Raw genomic sequence first — 21,955 nt, 5'->3', positions numbered from 1 at the left:
TCTATAATAACATTGACTAAGGAAGTATAATCAACAAGATAAACAAGAGTGGTATTTTAGCAATATTAGCATAAATATAAAGGGACCACGAGGATATTTAATAGTCTTAGAATCATCAAAGAATCAAAAGTTCTCAAGGTCATTTTTTCTTAGGTTGTTATCAAGGTGTAGGTCAAGGCTTCAATTTAGGCTAAGGTTTTAGTTGAGGTTGAGCTGAAACTTGAGATTGAAGTAGAGGTTGAGATTGAGGTGGAGATATAGATTGAACCACATGCTCTATTTGATTAACAACATGATTAAGATCATCCATCTTTGAATCGTACACAATATCCATAGAAGATGGCTGAGCAATAGTATTAATATAATGTGTAGGTAAAGGATTCATATAGATTTGTAAATTTTGATTAGGAGGAGAAATAAATTTACTCCCACTATCATCAAAATTATCAATAGGTAAAGCATTAGAATCAATTAAGTCCTAAACCTTATGTTTTTAAGAATAGCATTTGTTAGTATCATGACCATTTTGGTGATGATATTGACAAAAATCTTTCAAATAAAAAATATTTAGCTAGCATTGTAGCAAGTAGAAGAGGTCTAATAGGAGGTAAAGTAATCATATTAGTAGTTAACAACCTATTCATAATAGAATGTAAAGATTTAGAGAGAGGAGTAAATGTATGATTAAATAAAAAAGTAGTGGATGCAGAAGTGGCATTGTGAGATGTAACAACAACTTGATCGACAACTGCATTTGCTTGTTTATTTATCTAGACATAGTTGTTGAAATTTTAAACTTTATTTAGATTAGGAGAAACATCACTTTTATCAATTAGAACAAGAGCCATTAGAGTGGTGTTCTCAAATTAACTCATTTGTAATTGATAATGACGAAGCACTACACAAAGTTGTTGAAAAGAAGTAAATTCCATAAGAAAAATCTTATCTCTAATATCCTTTTGCAAATTTGAAATAAACATACATTGAATATCAATATCAAGAACATGATAGGAAATATGAGCATGCAAATGCTTAAATCCACCAATAAATTTAGTCAATTTTTCCTTAGAATTTTGTTTACAATGTATCAAATCAGTCAAAGACACTTGCAAGCTAATGTTGTTTTGAAATTATTGAATAAAAAAATTAACAAGTTGAGGAAAAAAATGAACAGAATAAGGAGTCAAAGAAAAAAACCATTGTAAGGCCTTGTCATGAAAAGTTTAGGTCAATAACTTAGCTAAAATCCTGCAATCATGAGCATAATCACTACAAAGGATTTGAAAATTTTTAACATGATGAATAGGGTCTCCCTTACCATTATTATTCTCAAGATGAGGCATATTGACTTGTTGAGGAACAAGAGTATGAATAATATCCCAGGAAAAAGGACTTCCCATGTCACAAGTAGGGATACTAAACTTGTTTTGAGTTAAAGAGGCAAGTTATTGTTGCAAAGATGACATAGTTTGAGCCATATTGATAATTATAGATTCATGAGAAGAAATAGGGGGAATAAAAACATTAGATACACTAGGTAAAGTGTAAGAAGTTGTAGGGATAGAAGATACAACTAGAGGAATGCTAGCAACTATAGTTGGTAGAGGAGTAGAATAAGTAAAAAGAACAATATGATAAGAAGGTTGTGATATAGGAAGGGAAATAGGATGAGCACTCATAGGAATAAAGAGAACCATCATAGTCACCAAAGAAGAAGTTGTTGGTCTCAAAATGGTTTTTATGTTTGAGTGTCAACACACTTAACCACTTTCTACATAGAAGTCAAGTACACTACATATGTTGAGCTAGAATTCCAATAGCTACTGAGTGACTTCAGGTGCCAAGCATTATATAGGTGTCGAGTCACAGTTGATGCCAAGCAAACTAGGGTCAAATAGTAATCTAGTATGTGCCGAGTAACATAGAATCAACATACAAGTTTGTGCCTTTACAAAATTAGATGCAAAACTATTTTTGAATGATTCATGAAGGGATTTGAAGATAAGATTGAATCTTCTATTTTACCTATGTTATCAACATGCAACCAATAGGCTAAATCTAAGGGTTTGAGCGAGAAATTTGAGTTCGTGATTTCATTGCAAACCCTAAGACTTTGTAATCTTTAAAAGGAGGGTGAAAACCTCATTTGCATGAGTGGATGAGAACAGAGTATGGGTAAACTATAGCAAAATTCAGTGGGAAGTGTGAAAGACTTAGAGGAATAGAGCAGTAATTGCATATCCAGTTGATCATAACAAAGAAAGGGATATGAATAGATATCAGATCAAGCAAGGATCACATCAGAATGAGCAGATCAAGTGCTTGAAATCAGCGATTGAAGATTGTAAGCAATCGGGTCAAAAGATTTCAAATATTTTCCAGCAATTGTATTAGATAGTGGTAAATCCTATGTTGATAGGTTAGCTTAACAATTATTTTGTAGATCCTTTGAAGAGGTGACTAAATCCTTCAATAGGGTGACACTTCATGTAAAATGTTTTAAATCCTTTAACTAGGTCACTATTGACACAGTGTAAAGCCTTTAACAGGACAGACCATAAGAAGTGGTCAAACAATTATTGCTATAGTGATTTTGTGGATATCATCCCCACTCTAGTTTGACCTTCTTATTCCTGGAGGGTTTCTGGGTCACCAAAATCTGGTGTTATGTGTGTTGATGCATGTGTTTACTTTATGTTTATTTAATATGTTTACATGCATGCAGTTTACTTTTAGTTATTTGTTTTAAAGGATTTGAAAAGGTTAAAGTGTGGTACTTTTGATTCACTCCCCCTCTCAGAAGTACTCTTTCCATCTGAATATTCCAACAACTGGTATCAGAGCAAGGTACTCACAAGGAAAAGCCTAACAACTTAGAGAAAAGATCAGAAGATGGAATTCTTCAAACTTGGGAAGATCATAGACAATTAGGTGATTGATGTGCACCTCACTCTATACAAATTGGAGGAAGCTAGAGAAGAATTGAGAAAGTCCTTGAAAAGAAGGAAGGATATAGCCATAGCTGAAAATGACACACACTACAAGGAGATTGACACCACATAAGTGTTTTCTAATGGAGATTCCAAGGAATTTGATACAACAATAGCTAAATTGATGGAGAAGAACAAAGATCAAGTAGAAGAGATAAGGTCTCTTAAAATTGAGCAAGAGTCACAAGCCATGATTCTATGCGAGATAACTAAACAAAAGAAAAGAGCCATTGAGGAAAGGGCCATGCTTGAGGATGACAAAAGAAACCTTGCAAACAGACTAGAGGAAAAGTCCATAGAGCTTGCAAAAGTCTCCAACATGCAATCAGATACCCTTAGCCCAATGATGAATGCTCATCATGAGCTAAACATGAAGGACATTGAGCTCTCCACCTTGAAAATGCAAAATGAAAAATTGCAAAATGAATTGAGGAGAGAGGAGATAACAAAAAGCTTCAACAAATGAAGTGAAACCATCACGTACTTTGAGCAATTATTGAAATCATTAAGGGCTAGTAATGATACTTCAAAACTTGGTTATGCCAACACTGAACAAGGATAATCATTCAAGACTACAGAAGAAAGGAGTAACAAATGTAAGAAAACTAAACCTACTTGTCATTTCTATGGTAAAAAGGGGCACATTGCTAATGTATGCAAGAGTAGGAAGACCAATCAGCAAGACAAACCAAAGAACAAGGGTTATTGTTGTTAGTGTAGTTTTTTATTTTTCCTATTTTGCTAGGTTTTTCCTACACTTTTAATAATCTCGCTTAGGTTAATAAAGCATGTCTTATTAGGTGAATGGTTGTGAGGTGTCACCTTCCTACATGTGAGCATCCATTAGCTATCTTGGGAAGATACTTTGCTATCTTTAGTTCGATAGATGGTTGCTCCTCATTGGTTGGTGTTGCCACCTCCTTCCTCTTCCTAGCCTATATAAGCATGCTACCTGGCTTGTATTTGCATCTCTTGTTTTTGCATCCTCTTAATGCTATTTTTCTTCCAGCATTTGCATTACTCTCTTGGAGACTAACTCTATGATGCTATTTTGATTTTGTATCATTTGCATTCATAGTTTAGATATTTATTCTTTGCACTAGTTTTCTAGGTTATTAATCTTATCAGATTCTAACATGGTATCAGAGCTTTTCTATGTGCAAGAGTAGATTTTAATTTCCTTATTTGAGAGATTCGGGGGGGTGGGTGCTAATAAACTTTATTGTAGTTTTTTGAAAAATGAAGTATTCTCTTCTCTTGCATCTTTGGATGATCCTGAGAATCAAAAAATTTTTGACAACAATGATTTTTCTCTGGGGTTTCAATCTCAAATCTGACAACCAACTTGCATATTTGGAGTTTTCAATCAGTATTGCAAGTTTCAACATGCCATTGATGGACTTAGGAAGCTGATCCAGAATTTGCATGTCATATTTTGGTTGCTGGGGTCGGTTTTTCATTTTTGGAGCCATTTTTTACTATTAAAGGCATCTAATTTACACTATAGCGGCATCTTTTGTACATCAACAAGAAAAATGCTTTCTGGGTTTTGTTCGTAGCACCGAAAAACCATCTGGATATCTTTTAGATTTTGCATGCAATCTATATATTCTGCAAGATCTAGCGCAGAAAGCTACAGTAATACCCCTCTCCATTGGCAGTCACAGATTTGAATGCAGTTTTCAAATGTCTCGTTCTTGCTTATACAGACTCCAATTTTGATGATTCTTCAAATGTCTCGTTCTTGCTTATAAAGACTCCAATTTTGATGATTCTTGTTATGAACTTGACTATTTTTTTGTGATCTATCCACTAGTGGAGTTTTTTTTTGATTTTCATGCATGAATTCTTCAAAAATTGCAGATTCTCAACCGTGACTGTGCACAGTTCTCATTTTGGAAACTTCGGAGGATCATAACTTTCTCATATGACCTCGTATTGAGGTGATTCTTTTTTTGAAAGTGCATGATTTTTTGAGTAGATCATAGTGGTGCTATTTGTTTCCTTGATTTTTGTGCCCAAGTTTAACTTTTAGCATATGCTCTTCATGAAGAGGCCCTATCAATTTTTCTTCCCTAACTTGAGCATACAGACGTATTTTTTCGATCCAAAAAATGCGTCGAAAAGCTGGTTCTGAGATAGAGATGATGGTACAAGTTTTTTTATATTTTTGCTATAGTTTGATTGCCTATTTTGGTAGTCAAAGCCAGATGTTCTATTTTGCCTTTCGGGAGCCATATCTCGCTCATTCAGACTCTTTTCTGGGCTCGCCATATATTGTTGGAAAGCTGGTTTTGTGAGTTATTCAGTTGCAGAGGTATTTTATCTAGATTCTACTCCAGGTTCTTTCTCCTTTGAGTTTTGCACTTTTGCACTCTGGCGGATTACTTGGATTCTACAGGTTCTGGAATCTCTTCTTCTGTTCTTTTGGCTCATTCTTCTTTCTGACTTCTGAGCATTGTATGCTTCTATTCTATTGCATTCCTTTTTCTATAAATGCACTGAGATAAAGTGCCTACTTTTGCATATCTGGGATCTTGTACACCTTGTGTTTTTTTGTACTCGCACTCAGTTATAAAGTGCCATGGGGGGTCATGATGTTTTTCCATTTTGTGCTCATCCACCTTTGTCAAGTAAATTTTTCTTCTACAACATTAGCCCATGCAGTGTGTCGGTGGCACCGCCCTTTATCCTGTGCTTGTACTTCTATTGCATTGTTGGTGTTCCTGATTCTTCTTCTTGTAGATGTTTTTGGCATTGCGTTTCAATTTTCTTGTCACCCCTCTCCCTGTTCAGCATTATGGGGGGGTTCACCTGTTGGCTCTATTGCTTCCTTGGTTCGATTGAGTGATCTACGTATTCAATTTTTGTTCCTATGTACTAGGCGGATGCAATGGCTAGCCACCTATGCATTTCGATGAGATGGTTCATCTACTATATAGACACTCATTCATTCCTACCTTTGGAGGTCACCTCTTCGATTGATCAGCTCTTTAGAGTTTTTCTTCTCTACCTGGTCATGCACTATTTCAGTGGGGGTTCCAGCAGTTTCTTCTGACAGTGTTTGCAACTTTATGCTTCGGAGATGCTTCATGCTCTTTTTTGTTCCTCTCTTTGGGACATTTCCTAGATTGGAGGCTTAGTTTCCTTCATCCAGTTCTTTTTCTTGTATTGGGTACCTGATCAAGCCTTGTTGTTGGGACCCATTTTCCTGATTTCATAGCTTTGCTAGGTTAGCTTCCTCCCAAGCTTTGCTTATGGGGGGTGTTAGTGTAGTTTTTTATTTTTCCTATTTTGCTAGGTTTTTCCTACACTTTTAATAATCTCGCTTAGGTTAATAAAGCATGTCTTATTAGGTGAATGGTTGTGAGGTGTCACCTTCCCACATGTGAGCATCCATTAGCTATCTTGGGAAGATACTTTGCTATCTTTAGTTCGATAGATGGTTGCTCCTCATTGGTTGGTGTTGCCACCTCCTCCTTCTTCCTCGCCTATATAAGCATGCTACCTGGCTTGTATTTGCATCTCTTGTTTTTGCATCCTCTTAATGCTATTTTGCTTCCAACATTTGCATTACTCTCTTGGAGACTAACTCTATGATGCTATTTTGATTTTGTATCATTTGCATTCATAGTTTAGATATTTATTCTTTGCACTAGTTTTCTGGGTTATTAATCTTATCAGATTCTAACAATTGTCACAAATGCAATAAGCAAGGACAGCTAACACAAGAATACTAGACCAAGTACATGAGGATACCAAGATTTGATGGTCACTACTACAACTGCAAAAAGTATGGACATAAAGCTTTTGAGTGCAGATTAAAGCCTATGTAGCCACCTAATCAGCCTACAAGGAGAAACAACCATGCACACCACTACAACTTGGATTACAATACTAGGTAGAGTTTTCATTACTATCAAGAGTATGGGCATGTTCCTGAGAATTGCATAAGAACACACTTTAGAGGGAACTATAGTAGGTAGTTGAGTCAAACCACATATTTCAGTTGTTTGAAGACTAGTCATATTAGTAGAAATTGCCCAAAAAAGTCAAAAGCACCCAAGTTAGAAGTCAACAAAGGCAAAGAGAAGGTTGATGTGGAACACATTAGAGGGAAAATGAACAAGGCTTGGAAGAAGAATGATGAGTGTAGCACATAAAATGGAGGGATCACTTCACCCAAGAGGTCATGTGGTCACATCTCATCCAACTAAGCAATGATAGGTGTATGGGACTGATATACAAAGTTATATCATACATCAATCCCAAGAAAAATAAGTACTACAAAGAAGAAATCAGCATGAGTAAAGATGCCAAGTCAAAATTTGAAGTTTTTGCAAATACTAATGAATTGTCCTCAGATGCTAAGTAAAACTCCAATACATGCTGAGTTGCTAGTACATGCCAAGTGTACAGTTGTATGCATTATGCATTTAATGCTAGGTTTTAAGGGGTATAAAGTCAAATTTTGATCATTTTTATGCCATTCAAACACAGAGAAAAGACAAGAAGAGTACAAAAGCAATCAAACAGTAACCTTGAAGCCTTTTGCACTAGTTTCAACAATGATTCAACATAAATTTCATCAATCTAAGGTATTTATCAAGTGCCGAGCTATGCAGTATTAAAGTTTTAATATATTGAAACCCTAGATTGGTATAATGGCTTCTAGTTCTAAGAACCCCAAGGGAAAGGAAAGTCATGAGGTCTAGCTAGTTAGTAATGAAGTAAAAAAACCTAAGTTTAGACCCATTCCTAAGGTAGCCTACAAGAATGACCCTGCCGGTGCATTGTCCATAATTCCACCCAAGGTTGTCATGGTGTAGGATGTAAGGAAATGTTACAACTATAAGATAGGGACTATAGGTGACCTTGAGATATTGCCTATGACAAGTTGTGTGACAATAAGATTCTAAAGGATAAGTTTCAGATAGTTGAGAAGAAGGGTTTAAAAATTGCCCTAGTTTTTTCCTATGGTATTCAAAATAGAATGGATACAGATTGTCTTGAGTAGAATACACAATGGCTATTTTTGGCTAGAAATAGGACTAGTTAAGATTACCAAGAGGATAGTACATAGGGTTACAAGTTTCCCAACCCTAGATTGGCCTAATACCCTAAGAAGTGATTCAAAAGAGGCCATTGAAAGGAATACAAAGGCTAAGTGGAATAAGAGGGGTATGAAAATTGATACTGTAACAGATCCTCTTCTAGATTTTGCAGTGAGCGTCATCTCACACAAGTTCTACCAATCCAACAGATTAAACAATGTACCATGCATTACTATGGATGCAGCCTACAAACTTGTAAAGAAATATCATACATATGATCTAGTAGAATTGATCTTGCAATAGATAAATGAGAACCTAGGAGCAATAAGAAGGTCAAAAGGTGCTCAATGCAAGTTTGGTTTAGTTCTTGTCTGCATATTTTTCTATGTCATGGAAGAGTTTACTTCAATTGGGAAGGTGAACTAGAATCCAAACAAAATTGCAATCACTCAAATCAATGAGTACATTGAATAGATGGGTGACAACTTTGAAGCCAAATGACAAGCTATTTTGAGGATTTTAAGAAATCCATGAAGCAAAAGTTGAGGATACTAGTTTACCTAGTGGAACAACATGTCAATGATATCTATTTCTTAGTGGACATTGACCACACCTACATACAAGCAAAAATTCCAAGGGTGAGATGGATTAGACCATTAGGTTATGAATTGGATATTGATCAAGCATCAGTAGCAATCATTGCATTGCTTGTAAAAGAAATAGACAAGACTTTCAAAAATTTTGGTACATATGATGTTGTGAAATCTAAAGTTGAAATAGAGTTGAAAAAAACCTCTATAATTAAGAGGAAAGATAAACTAGTGAAGAAGAAAAAGAAGAAATTTAGTACAGAAATTGAAGGAGCAACAACTGCTAAAGAGGAAGAAGAATAACAAGGGCAAGGCCCAATGGAGTTAACCCAAGGCTTAGGTGAAGATAAGGAGGAAGGTGTTGAGGAAGAAGAAGCTAAGGAAGCACCATCACAAGCCAAGTCTAAGAAAAGAAAGGCTAAAACTTAGCCTCCAATCCAATGAAAAGAGAAAAAGAAGGTTGCAAAAAAAACTCAAGCAAAGCCAATACTAGTAATAAGAGCTACTACAAAGACCTCTACTCAAAAGGCCAAGGATCAAGAAAAAAAGAAGAAGAAGGCCACTCAATAGGCTGGTGAAGTGCAAAAGAAAAGAAGAAAGTATGTTGCACAACTAAATTTTGATGATGAGGAGAGAATAGAATCAATGGATATTAGCCAATTTAGGGTAGTAAGCCATCTTCCCAAATTTGTGATAGATAAAATTTGTGAAAATATTAAGAATGAAGATTTGACTAATTTGAAAAGCCTTGAATTTAACAAGTTACGTAGAGAAGAACAAAACAAAATAGAGGAATCTATATATGCCATGATGGCTGAATTTAAGAACACACCTGTAGAGCTAGACAATACCATGCCTAGAAAGTTATATGAGATACTTGAAAACAAATGGCATGATTGTCTCAAAATGGAGGAGGAAATTAGAGAATCTACCTTAGCACAAGTGATGCCTAACGTAACAAGAGGTCAAATAAGTAAGGCTAATAAGAAACATGGTGGAAAATTTGCACCTAAATATAGAGCCTTTAGCATCCTACAAAATAAGATTGAGGATATAGTAAATAAATCCATAAAATTGTGGAAGTCAATATAAAAATTTATTGATGATAAAGATGAAGAAGAGGGACGAGATAAGGATGTAAATAAGGCTAAAGCCAGTGAGAAGGAAAAGGAAGCAAAAGTAGTGGAGGAGGAAAAGAAAACATAAGGGAAGACAGAAGAAGAGAAGAAAGGAGATGACGAGAAGAAAGGAGAAGAAGAGAAGAAAGAGGAAGAGGATAAGGAAAAAGAGGAGGAGGAAACACAAAAGGGAGATGTAATGTAAACAATTGAGCAGTAGCAACAAGAGGAATAGAGTGTGCAAGACACACAATTGTCACCTTCTAGCCCTCCTCATGTAACCATCACACCTGCAAACACTATATCAATCAAGGATGTTATTGAAAAATCATGTTAGAACATTAATCCCCTAACTGTAGAGGATCTCTCCAAGATCCTTGTCCAATCAACATAGCAAGCCAAGTTATGCACAAATCCTATATTGGTTAGTGTAGATGAGCTAAAAAAGGTAGTAGCTAACCCATGAAGAGACAAGGTGAATCCATAAGAACCACCTTCTATCTCTACAACTACTAGAACTCAAATCCTAATGCTCCCACCGCAAAATACAATAGTAACAGTTGACACCATTCAAATGTCGAGTGTAGAAGATGGAAAGGACACAACAATAGAGAAAATAGAACAGATTGCTACATCTAATCCTACGGTACAACCAATAGGTACACCTCAGTTTGTTATTATTGACCAAGGGAAGTCTAATGAGGAAAAGGAGGATAAATCAAAAGATGAGGAGTAGGCCACCATTCAAACATTGATAGAATTACCAAAAATAGGTACTCCTACAAAAACTCTTCAAAAGCTAAGCATTGAGATGATACCTTTGCAAATCTCCACACTAGGCTCGAGTTCTACAAAGGTTACTAGGGTACTTCACTATGGAGACCTTGAGTTAGATGAAGAGATAGTCATACCTTCCTATGACTCTAAGACTATCAGTATTGAATATATTACAGAGATGTAGAATGCATTGGACAAAATAAAAATGAAAGAAATACTTAGAAAGGAGTATAAGCACAAGTAAGCACTACTTGAGATAAAGGACATCTTTATGGATTCCTTCAACTTGTAGTCACTAGATGAGTCAAAGCCTATACTGGAACAATTATCAGATATAGTTGACCAGGTGACAAGCGAAGACTAGGACACAAATATCAAACTTATGGAATGGTTTGAAAGGAAATTTTAGGGAAAGGTAAATGAGAAAATATCAAGTGAAATAGCACTTACATAGGTAGAATTCTCCAAGAAAATTGAAAAGGTCAAAATTGTACTTGAGAACATTTTCTCACTGTAAAAAAAGCTGTGTGATTTTTCCAATTTCACACAAGAGACAGACCAGAGGATATTGAGCTTGGAGAGAAATCTTAAGATTTCTAGCATGCAATTACCAAGAGGTATAGCTCAGAGTGAGAAGCATTTTTCTTAATCACTTCACATTGAAAAGGAGTTAGCTACACTTACAAGTGAAGAGGCCAATATTAAGGCCAACTCAATGTAGATTCAATCCTCCATAATCCCACATTTGGAGGTCCTCCATAAAGAGAAAGATTATGTAGAGAATGTTCTCAAGAAATATCCCAATCTTTCTACACTTGTTGGGCTTGTACATATTGTTGCAGAGATTGCCATTCAACATAAGTCATTTGGAATTGCTTATGAAAATTGGGATGCAGCTTTGAAAATGATCATGGAGGTAAACAATACATTTTTGGCTAAATATGGTATTACCTCTTAGAGCCCTTTGACATAAGTGTCAAAAATGGGGAGACATAATAAGGAAGATATAACTAAGGGGGAGAATACTAAGAATTTTGATTAAATTCTTTCATTTAGTCTTTTGAAGAATAAAGTGGGAAAGATTGTAGATAGCCAAAAGATAGAATAACTTAGTAAAGAATATCAAGTACATTCAACACAGAATTTTGGTTATAAGAATAGACAAAGCACAATTAGCTCAGGGGGAGTTATAATGTATTTTGATTTTTTTTTGAAATTTTGTACATATGTAGAGTAGAATGATTAATGTAATCATAAGGTTAGATTGATAATGTTTAGTTAAATGTTTTTGACACTCATGTCAAAGGAGGAGATTGTTGGTCTCAGAATGGTTTTGACATTGAGTATCAACAAACCTAACCACTTTCTACATAGAAGTTGAGTACACTACATATGTTGAGCTAGAATTCCAATAGGTGCTGAGTGACTCTAGGTGCCGAGCATTATATAGGTTCTAAGTTACAATTGATGCTAAGAAAATGAAGATCAAATAGTAATCTAGTATGTGTCGAGTAACACAAAATCACCATACAAGTTTGTACCTTTACAAACTTAGATGAAAAACCAATTTGGATGATTCATAAAGGGACTAGAAGATAAGATCGAATCTTCTATTTTACCTATGTTATCAGCATGCAACCAATAGGCTAAATCTAAGGGTTTGAGCAAGAAATTTGAGTTCATGATTTCATTGCAAACCCTAAGTATTCATAATATTTAATAGGAGGATGAAAACCTCATTTGCATGAGTGGATGAGATTTGAGTATGCCTAAACTATAATGAAATTTAGTGGGAAGCATGAAAGAATTAGAGGAATAGAGCAACAATTGCATATCCAGTTGATCATAACAAAGCAAGGGATATGAACAGATATCAAATCAAGCAAGGATCACATCAAAATGAGCAGATCAAGTGCCTAAAATCAGAAATTGAAGATTGTAAGCAATCAGGTCAAAAGATTTCTAATATTTTCCAGCAATTGTATTATATAGCAGTAAATCCTATGTTGATAGGTTAGCTTAATAGCTAATTTGTAGATCCTTTGAAGAGGTGACTAAATCCTTTAACAGGGTGACACTTTATGTAAAGTGTTTTAAATCCTTTAACCAAGTCACTATTGACATAGTGTAAAGCCTTTAACAGGGCAGATTAGAAGTGGTCAAACAATTATTGCTGCAGTGATTTTGTGGGTATCATCCCCACCCCAGTTTTACCTTCTTACTCTTGGAGGGTTTCTGGGTTACCAAAATTTTGGTGTTATGTGTGTTGATGTATGTGTCTACTTTATGTTTATTTAATATGTTTACATGCATGTAGTTTACTTTTAGTTATTTGTTTTAAAGGATTTGAAAAGGTTAAAGTGTGGTACTTCTGATTCACCCCCCCTCCTAGAAGTACTCTTCCCATTTGAATATTCCAACATAAGCAGGAACAATAGGAAGAGGAACAAATAAAGGTTCAACACTAGTGACAAGAGGAAACAAATGTAAATCTTGAGCTTCTTGAGCTAAAGGTTTAACAATGAAATGCACAAGGTCAGTAATACGACACAAGAGATTAACACCTTGGTCTCTATCACAAAGAACTTTCTTAAGAGCCTTAATAGCTTGTATAGAATCTTGATTATGGTTTTCTTGAACAAGCCGGTTACCCATTTTATCAAGTTCATTTAAAATTTTTTGGACTTGTTCAAGAGGAACTCTTAAAGCATCATCCTCATTATGAGATGAGTGAGAAGAGTTTTTCAACATAAGAAGATTAGAAGTAGGAATAATCAAAGTCTCATCTAGAATCCTAAGGAAAGGAGAAGAAGACTCTAGCTCGAAGGTACCCAGAAGTCTATGACTGTGTCTAACCCTAAGATTAGAAGTAGGACTAGAAGTAATAAAGCTCATAAACCAATGCAATGTAAACGAACTAAACTAAAAAAAATAAGCATAAATATCTTTGTATTTTGAAAGAAATTTTGCAATTTTAAAATGTAAGAGCATAAAATAAATCTAAAAAGACCTAACAAATATGAAATGAAATAAAACCACAAAACAAAATAGGGCATCTAATTCCACAAAAGAAAAGAGGGTAAGCATGTCAGCTTCACCAAAATGAATAGAAAGAAAATAAGATTTCTTCTCTTAACCCTATTTTCAATAGGAATGATCCAAATTGATTAAGTACAAGAAAGTGATCAAAGCAAAAATGGATCATGTGATGGAGAATAGGGAAAAAGGAGGTTTAATGGTCTTTCTATTATGAGTATGTGCTTTAATACTGAAATAGATGAAAGACAAATACTAACCTTAAATTTGCAAAGTATTATTTTATGATGTATGTATATAATTTTAGGGATCTCTGTAACCAATTTTTGACAAGAAATGTTGAGACAGAGAAAACCCATAAATATTTTATCTTTTTGAAAGGAGGTCGACCTTGATCTTGATAATGGGGCACAATCTTACGTCGAGGTACAATTGTACCCTAAAAAGTTGATCTTGACCTGCACTATAATGATTTTTTTTTTTTGGATCTTGTAAGATTGATGAAAAGGGTATTTGAATCTACTCTTCAACTCATTGTTCCACACCTCTATCTGCAAGAAAAATGGTGTGTTTATTTGGATGGGGGGTTTTCCTTAGTCAAATCCTAGTTTTAATTCAACCTTGAAATGTAATTAAAATTGCAATATATGTAAAAAAAGTAAATTAAATAATTCAATTGACTTTATTGAAATCCTTTGTAAAGGATTTGAATCCTTGAATTCACAAGTACATATGCTCCAAAGGTATGTAGAAATATATGTAGGATGTCTCAAATCAATTGCATTAGATCTTCAACACAAATCTTGAATGTATCTTTTCATAGAAGAAGGCTTGAATGAATGTGGATTGATAAATCTTCAACAAGGGGGCTCCATAGAGATTAAATCCTTCAATGGCTAACAATGGATCTCCTTGATGAATCTTGAATGCTTGAACACTTGAATTCTTGAATGATTGTAGATCTTCACTTCATGTAGGTGGATACTCATATAATAATTAGATAGCTTGTGTATAAATTATAGATAGTAGATGTGTTCATGAAATTATGGATGTCAAAATGAGGGAAGAAGGCTTCCTTATTTAGAGATCTAGGGCACTAACTCCTAGAGAAGGCCAACATAAGAGAATTAAATCCTATTTAACTTTAACCCCTAGGAATATACCTAGATTAAATGTAGTTTAAGAGTCTACCATTCTGAAACCCAAAATAGATAACCCAAAAGTAGGAAAATAAACTTTCCAAAGCCTAAGATCCCAAAACTTCTAGAAATTGAAAAATGAACTTGGGGTTAGGGACAAAGTTGACCCTACCCTAGGTCAAGGTCAAGGTTGTCCTTAACCTAGGTTAGGGTTGAGGTCAACCTTGACTCACTAGGTTTTCATTGACCTAGAAGTCAAAGTCTTTAGTTTCACAGTGCTGATTGCCAAAAATAGGCTGGAAATAAAGAGAGAGAGAGAGAGAGAAGAAGAATAGGGAAAAAACTACTAGATCCATGTAAAGACCCATTCAAAGTGCTTGGCATGATTCCAAAACACTTACTTGAAGGGCTAAATACTCTTAACATAGAAGTGCTTCCATTTTAAGATGATACAAGTTGATATAAAATATGGTTAATCATCTCCACTTCTTCATCATGAACCAATTTAAGACACTTATGGATAGAAGAAGAAAAAAAAAGCATGGAATTCAACTAAGGAAAACCAAGATTAAATTGAAATTGATCAGAATTAGGAACAACAACAAAATTAATGTTCATAATTTTTCCACAACATTCAACTGGAAAATCAATACAATCAAATGATGGATACGAAAAAACCATTACAAGTTTGAATCCACACATCAGATGTATCATAAGAATCATGTTGTAAGATTTTCTTTAAAATATTTTCTTCTGTAATAACACTGATTAAGGATGTAGGATCAACTAGAAAATGATGCAGGAGCATCCAGAGGTATAAGGGCAATCTTGTGTCACCCAAAAAAATGTACTTAGACTTAGTTTCTGTTTTATGTCTTTACATTTTTGGATACCCATTTGGCTCAAATAAAGGTTCCAGCTCTCATAGTTCAACTATCAGTGCATTTGAAAATCTCAAAAAAATAGGAGCATGCAATTTGGCCATCATTTTGGTGACCTAGAAGGCGTGACTTGGCCAGATGAAGGTAATTGAGATTTAGAGCATTCCAGAAAAAGAATCAGGTCAAAAGGCCCCACGGTTTGAAAGTTATTGCAGTTTTTCAGGTTTTGGAGACCTCCTAAGAACGCTTCGAAGTCAGGTTTGGGGCATTAAATGACCTCGAAAAGGGTTGAAAAATGGGGGACGAGCGAAGCTGGTCCATAGGGCTATAGAGCGCTTTGAGAGCTTTCCGAAAATGTAAACAGTTCGTCAATCAGAGTTACGGTTCAAAAGTTATGCCTCCCGGAAGTTCGGCTACCGTTTCTGGATTCTTCTAGAATTGCACCGACTTCTAACGCAACTTCTGGAATCTTCTATTTTGTCGGTGGATGCCTACTAGCACTTTCTAGAATGTACTCCTAGTCCTTAACCCTCCGGGGTCTATTTAAGGAGATTTCTGGCATTGTAAAAGGTAGTTCAGATTGGAGCTTGAGAGGAGGTGCTAAAAGGAGAAATATTCTCCAGATTTATGCTATTGTAAGCCTGTAGGGCCTGTTTTGAGTTTATTTTCTCTGCACTATTTGTACCAGCTTATTTTCTTAGTTAATATAATTTCCCCCTTTCTATTGTGTCTATTCTGGTTGTTGGGTAGTGTCCCCATCAAGTGGTATCAGAGTGGGTTTTCCTGAGTGTGTAGACAGAGCGCCTACTGTGAGGCAGTTTGCACCAGGACTGTGTGGTTGTGGGTTCGAGTTAGAAGATGCCTCCATGAAGAGAGCGTGGTGGAAGGGCCAGAGCTATTGATCCTGAGGAGGTTAGAGCCCTCCAGAGATAGGTACAAGCATTGCAAGAGGAGCTTCGTAGAGGAGCAAATATTGCCGCAGATGACAATAGTGAGGATGACAATGAAGAGGAAGTAATGGAAGTTGACGGGGAAGTTTTGAATCCTGTAGAGGAAAGGCTTTTTAGGGCCATTTCTAGGTTTGGGAAAAGACCTACAATTGAAGTGGGTATATTTTCAGGAAATTTGAAACCAGATGAGTTGATCGATTGGATCAATGAACTGGACGAATACTTTGAGTATGAGGATATAAGGGACCCAGATAGGGTTAAGTTTGCAAAGGCCAAACTAAAAGGCCATGCCAAAATCTGGTGGCAAGAGGTTCAACTAGAAAGGCTTAGAAGAGGAAAGGAGAAGATCACAAGATGGGATCGCATGGTGGACAAATTGAAGAAGCAGTTCATTCCTGTGGACTATGAGCTTGATCTGTTTAAGAAGATGCATGGGTTAAAGCAAGCAGGAAGATTAGTCCAAGAATATACAGAGGAGTTTTATCGACTCCTGATTAGAGCAGGGCATGTAGAAGCAAATAAGGAGAAGGTTGCTCGTTATATCAGTGGGTTGCGACCTAGCATCCAAGAGGAACTAAGTCTGGTAAGAATGACCATCGTTGAAGAAGCATACCAATTTTCCCTACGAGTTGAAGAGAAGCTGAGTAAAAGGTTTGAAGGAAGACAAAGAGGGCGAGTTCAAGGAGGAAGGGGAAGCAGTAGATCATCTGGAGGCCGCAATGAAACTCAAAAGAAAAATGAAGATGAGGGTACTAGCAGGAACTAGAGGAATGAGGGTTTCAAACGCTCCCGTGATCAAGACTTTGGAAATCAAAGAGGAAGAGGTAGAGGACGTAGGCAAGGAAGAGGAGGCTTCCGTGGTACCTGTTTCCATTGCAATGAAGAAGGTCATCGTGCCTTTGAATGCCCTCAAAGACAAGGAAGGATAGATAGGAGAGCTGAGGGCCAAGCTAGGATTGCTCATGTGGATGAGGATGCACAATCATCACATTCAGAGGATGCAGAAAGAGGAGAGACCTTGGTAAATGAAAGAGTCCTACTAAGTGGTGAAAATGAACCAGGACAACGGAGGAGTTTGTTCCGTACCAGATGCAAGTGTGAGGATAAATGTTGTGATGTGATCATTGATGGTGGTAGCACTGATAACTTGGTATCCGAAGAGATGGTCTCTAAGCTAAAGCTCAAGAGGGAGAAACATCCCCAGCCCTATCAGATTTCTTGGGTAAAAGATGATCATAAGGTCCTGGTAAGTGAACAATGTTTAGTAATATTCAAAATTGGGAGTTACCATGATGAAGTTCTCTGTGATGTTATTTCGATGGATGTTTGCCATCTATTGTTGGATAGACCATGGCAGTTTGATAGACATGCAATACATGATGGGCATGCAAAAACATACTCTCTGACAAAGGATGGAGTTCGCCACAAATTGAAGCCCATGAAAAAGGAAGGTGAAAAGGTATGTAGCAGTGCTAGGATTTGTCTTGTTGATGGAAGGAAGTTTTTAGATGGCATGAAACATCAGCGTATGTGCTATGCTTTGATTCCTAGAAAAGATAAAGAAGGTAGTAGTGAAATACCATTTGAAGTTTCAGATTTACTAGGGGAATTTGGAGATATTATCTCTGATAACGTTCCAGATGGATTGCCACCAGTGAGGCAAATCAGTCATCAGATAGATCTGATTCCAGGAGCTAGTTTGCCTAACAAGGCTACTCACAGGATGACTCCTACTGAAATAGAGGAGCTAAATAGATAGGTTCAGGAGCTGTTGAGGAAGGGCTTGATTCGAGAGAGCCTGAGTCCATGTGCAGTACCTGCAGTACTCGCACCAAAAAAGGATGGAGAGTGGAGGATGTGTACAGATTCCCGAGCTATAAATAGGATAACCATCAAGTACCGATTTCCTTTGCCAAGGCTGGATGATCTTATGGACTGCTTGAGTGGAGCTGAGTACTTCACAAAGATAGATCTGAAGAGTGGCTATCATCAGATACGGATTCGAGAAGGAGATGAGTGGAAAACAACCTTCAAGACCAAGGAGGGTCTTTATGAGTGGTTAGTAATGCCCTTTGGATTGATGAACGCCCCAAGCACCTTCATGCGGCTCATGAATGAGGTACTTAAGAAGTTCTTGGGAAAATTTGTTATTGTCTATTTGTATGATATTTTAATTTTCAGCAAGACTTTGGAAGAACATTTACTGCATATTCGTAGTGTCCTTGAAAGGCTAAGGGAAGAGAAACTGTTAATTAATCTAAACAAGTGTGTCTTTGCAAAAAGGGAGTTAGTCTATTTGGGATTTGTTATATTACCTGAAGGTCTCAAAATGGATCCAAAGAAGGTAAAAGCCATCTTGGAATGGCCTACTCCAAGGTCTGCTACTGAGGTAAGATCATTTCATGGTCTAGTTAGTTTTTACAGGAAGTTTATTAAGAATTTCAGTGGCATATGTGCACCTCTAACTGATACAATAAGAGGGGATAGAAAAGAGTTCAAATGGACTGCAGCAGCTGCGAGAAGTTTCGAATTGCTGAAGAAGAAGGTGACTGAACAGCCTGTGTTGGCACTTCCAGATTTCAGAAAAGTATTCCAGGTGGACTGTGATGCTAGTGGTAGCACTATTGGGGCTGTATTAAGCCAAGAAGGTAAGCCTATTGCATATTTTAGTGAAAAATTGAATGATGCAACGAAGAAGTATTCTGTTTATGATCAAGAGTTCTATGCGATAGTTCAGGCCTTAAAGAAATGGAGGCATTATTTATTGCCAAAGGAATTTGTTTTGTATACTGATCATCAGGCATTACAGTACCTAAATAGCCAAGGTAAATTGAATCAGAGGCATATGAAGTGGGTAGAATTCTTGCAGAGTTATACATTTGTGTTGAAGCATAGAAGTGGAAAATCTAATAGGGTTGCAGATGCATTAAGTAGGAGACAGTTGTTGCTTACAACAATTCAGGTTGAAGTAGTTGGGTTTGAAGAACTCAAGAATTTGTACCCCGAGGATCCTGATTTTGCTGAAGCATGGAAAGCTTGTAAAGAACCTGTTGCTGTAGATAGAACCAAGTGGTTAGACTATTTGATTCAGGATGGCATGTTGTTCAAAGGTAGTCAATTGTGCATTCCAAGGAGTTCCATGAGGGAAAATCTGATTAAGGAGAAACACAGTGGAGGGATGGCAGGACATTTTGGTCGGGATAAGACCATTGCCATTCTTAGAGAACATTATTTTTGGCCTCAAATTACACAGGATGTGAAGAAGTTTGTACAGAGTTGCCAGGTTTGTCAAGTTGCCAAGGGGTTTAGTCACAATACTGGCCTATATCAGCCATTGCCTGTTCCATCAAGGCCATGGGAGGACATAAGTATGGATTTTGTTCTTGGATTGCCAAGGACACAAAGGGGTAATGACTCAGTATTCGTGGTGGTTGATAGGTTCTCCAAAATGGCACATTTCATTCCATGCCACAAAACTCATGATGCTGTCCATATTGCAGACTTGTTTTTCAAAGAGGTGGTAAGACTACATGGTCTTCCAAGGAGTATAGTTTCTGACCGAGATACTAAATTTGTGGGGTATTTCTGGAGGACATTATGGAAGAAGTTGAGAACAGACTTGAAATTTAGTTCCATGCATCACCCATAGACTGATGGCCAAACAGAAGTGGTAAATAGAAGTCTGGGCAATTTGCTGAGATGTTTAGTTGGAGATAAGCCCAAGGGATGTGATTTGATTCTACCACAGGCAGAGTTTTCTTATAATAAATCTGTAAATAGGAGTACTGGAAAATCACCATTTCAAATTGTATATGGGAATAGCCCAAGGACTGCACCAGAATTGAGGAAGATAGAACAAGGGGAGAGAACAAGTGCTGAAGCTGAGGAATTTGCTGAACACATCAAGCGTCTACATGAGGAGGTTCAAGCACACATTATCAAGATGAATCAAGAGTATAAAGCTAGGGCTGATGCAAGGAGAAGACATAAGGAATTCCAAGTAGGGGATCTTGTCATGGTGCACTTACGAAAAGAAAGATTTCCAGTTGGTACTTACAACAAGCTGAAAATGAAGAAATTTGGCCCCTGCAAAATTTTGAAGAAACATAACTCAGGAAATGCATATGAGGTGGAGCTGCCAGATGGTATTCACATTTCTCCCATTTTCAACATTGCAGATTTGACAGAGTATCATGATGATGGTGCTGATGAGGAGCTGGTTTTAGAGCCATGTCCAATTCCTGCTTCTAAGAAGGAGGAGATAGAAGACATTCTAGATCAACGTGTGGGTAGGAGTACTAGAAACAGGCAGTATGAAGAGTATTTGGTAAAATGGAAAGGATGGCCGATCGAGGACTCAACTTGGATTTCAGCAGCTAAGGTTTCCCATTTGGGATTTCCTCTACCATCCATAAAGTGACAGGGTCACTTTTCAATCTACCCTGGGTGTCTGATGCAGGAGCATCTAGAGGTATAAGGGCAATCTTGTGTCACCCAAAAAAATGTACTTAGATTTAGTTTCTATTTTATGTCTTTACATTTTTGGATACCCATTTAGCTCAAATAAAGGTTCCAACTCTCATAGTTCAACTATCAGTGCATTTGAAAATCCTGAAAAAATAGGAGCATGCAATTTGGCCATCATTTTGGTGACCTAGAAGGTGTGACTTGGCCAGATGAAGGTAATTGAGATTTAGAGCATTCCAGAAAAAGAATTAGGTCAAAAGGCCCCACGGTTTGAAAGTTATTGCAGTTTTTTGGGTTTTGGAGACCTCCTAAGAATGCTTCGAAGTCAGGTTTGGGGCATTAAATGACCTCAAAAAGGGTCGAAAAATGGGGGAATGAGTGAAGCTTTTCCATAGGGCTATAGAGCGCTTCAAGAGCTTTTCGAAAATGTAAACAGTTCGTCAATCAGAGTTACGGTTCAAAAGTTATGCCTCCCGAAAGTTCGGCTACCGTTTCTGGATTCTTCTAGAATTGCACCGACTTCTAACGCAGCTTCTGGAACCTTCTATTTTGTCAGTGGATGCCTACTAGCACTTTCTAGAATGTACTCCTAGTCCTTAACCCTCCGGGGTCTATTTAAGGAGATTTCTGGCATTGTAAAAGGTAGTTCGGATTGGAGCTTGAGAGGAGGTGCTAAAAGGAGAAATATTCTCCAGATTTATGCTATTGTAAGCCTGTAGGGCCTGTTTTGAGTTTATTTTCTCTGCACTGTTTGTACCAGCTTATTTTCTCAGTTAATATAATTTCCCCCTTTCTATTGTGTCTATTCTGGTTGTTGGGTAGTGTCCCCATCAGAAAACCACATTTAAGTATCTTAGTAATCTTACCATAAATGTAAAGGGGACCATCAAGAGCTTTAGTAATCTCATAATCATCAAAAGTAACCAAGAGTTCTTGAGGTCTTTTATTCTTAT

This window comes from Cupressus sempervirens, chromosome 10 (assembly GCF_028749045.1).
Source record: "Cupressus sempervirens isolate cs-2001-9-10 chromosome 10, ASM2874904v1, whole genome shotgun sequence".
NCBI classification, from domain to species: domain Eukaryota; kingdom Viridiplantae; phylum Streptophyta; class Pinopsida; order Cupressales; family Cupressaceae; genus Cupressus; species Cupressus sempervirens.
Note: the sequence above shows the minus strand (reverse complement) of the source record.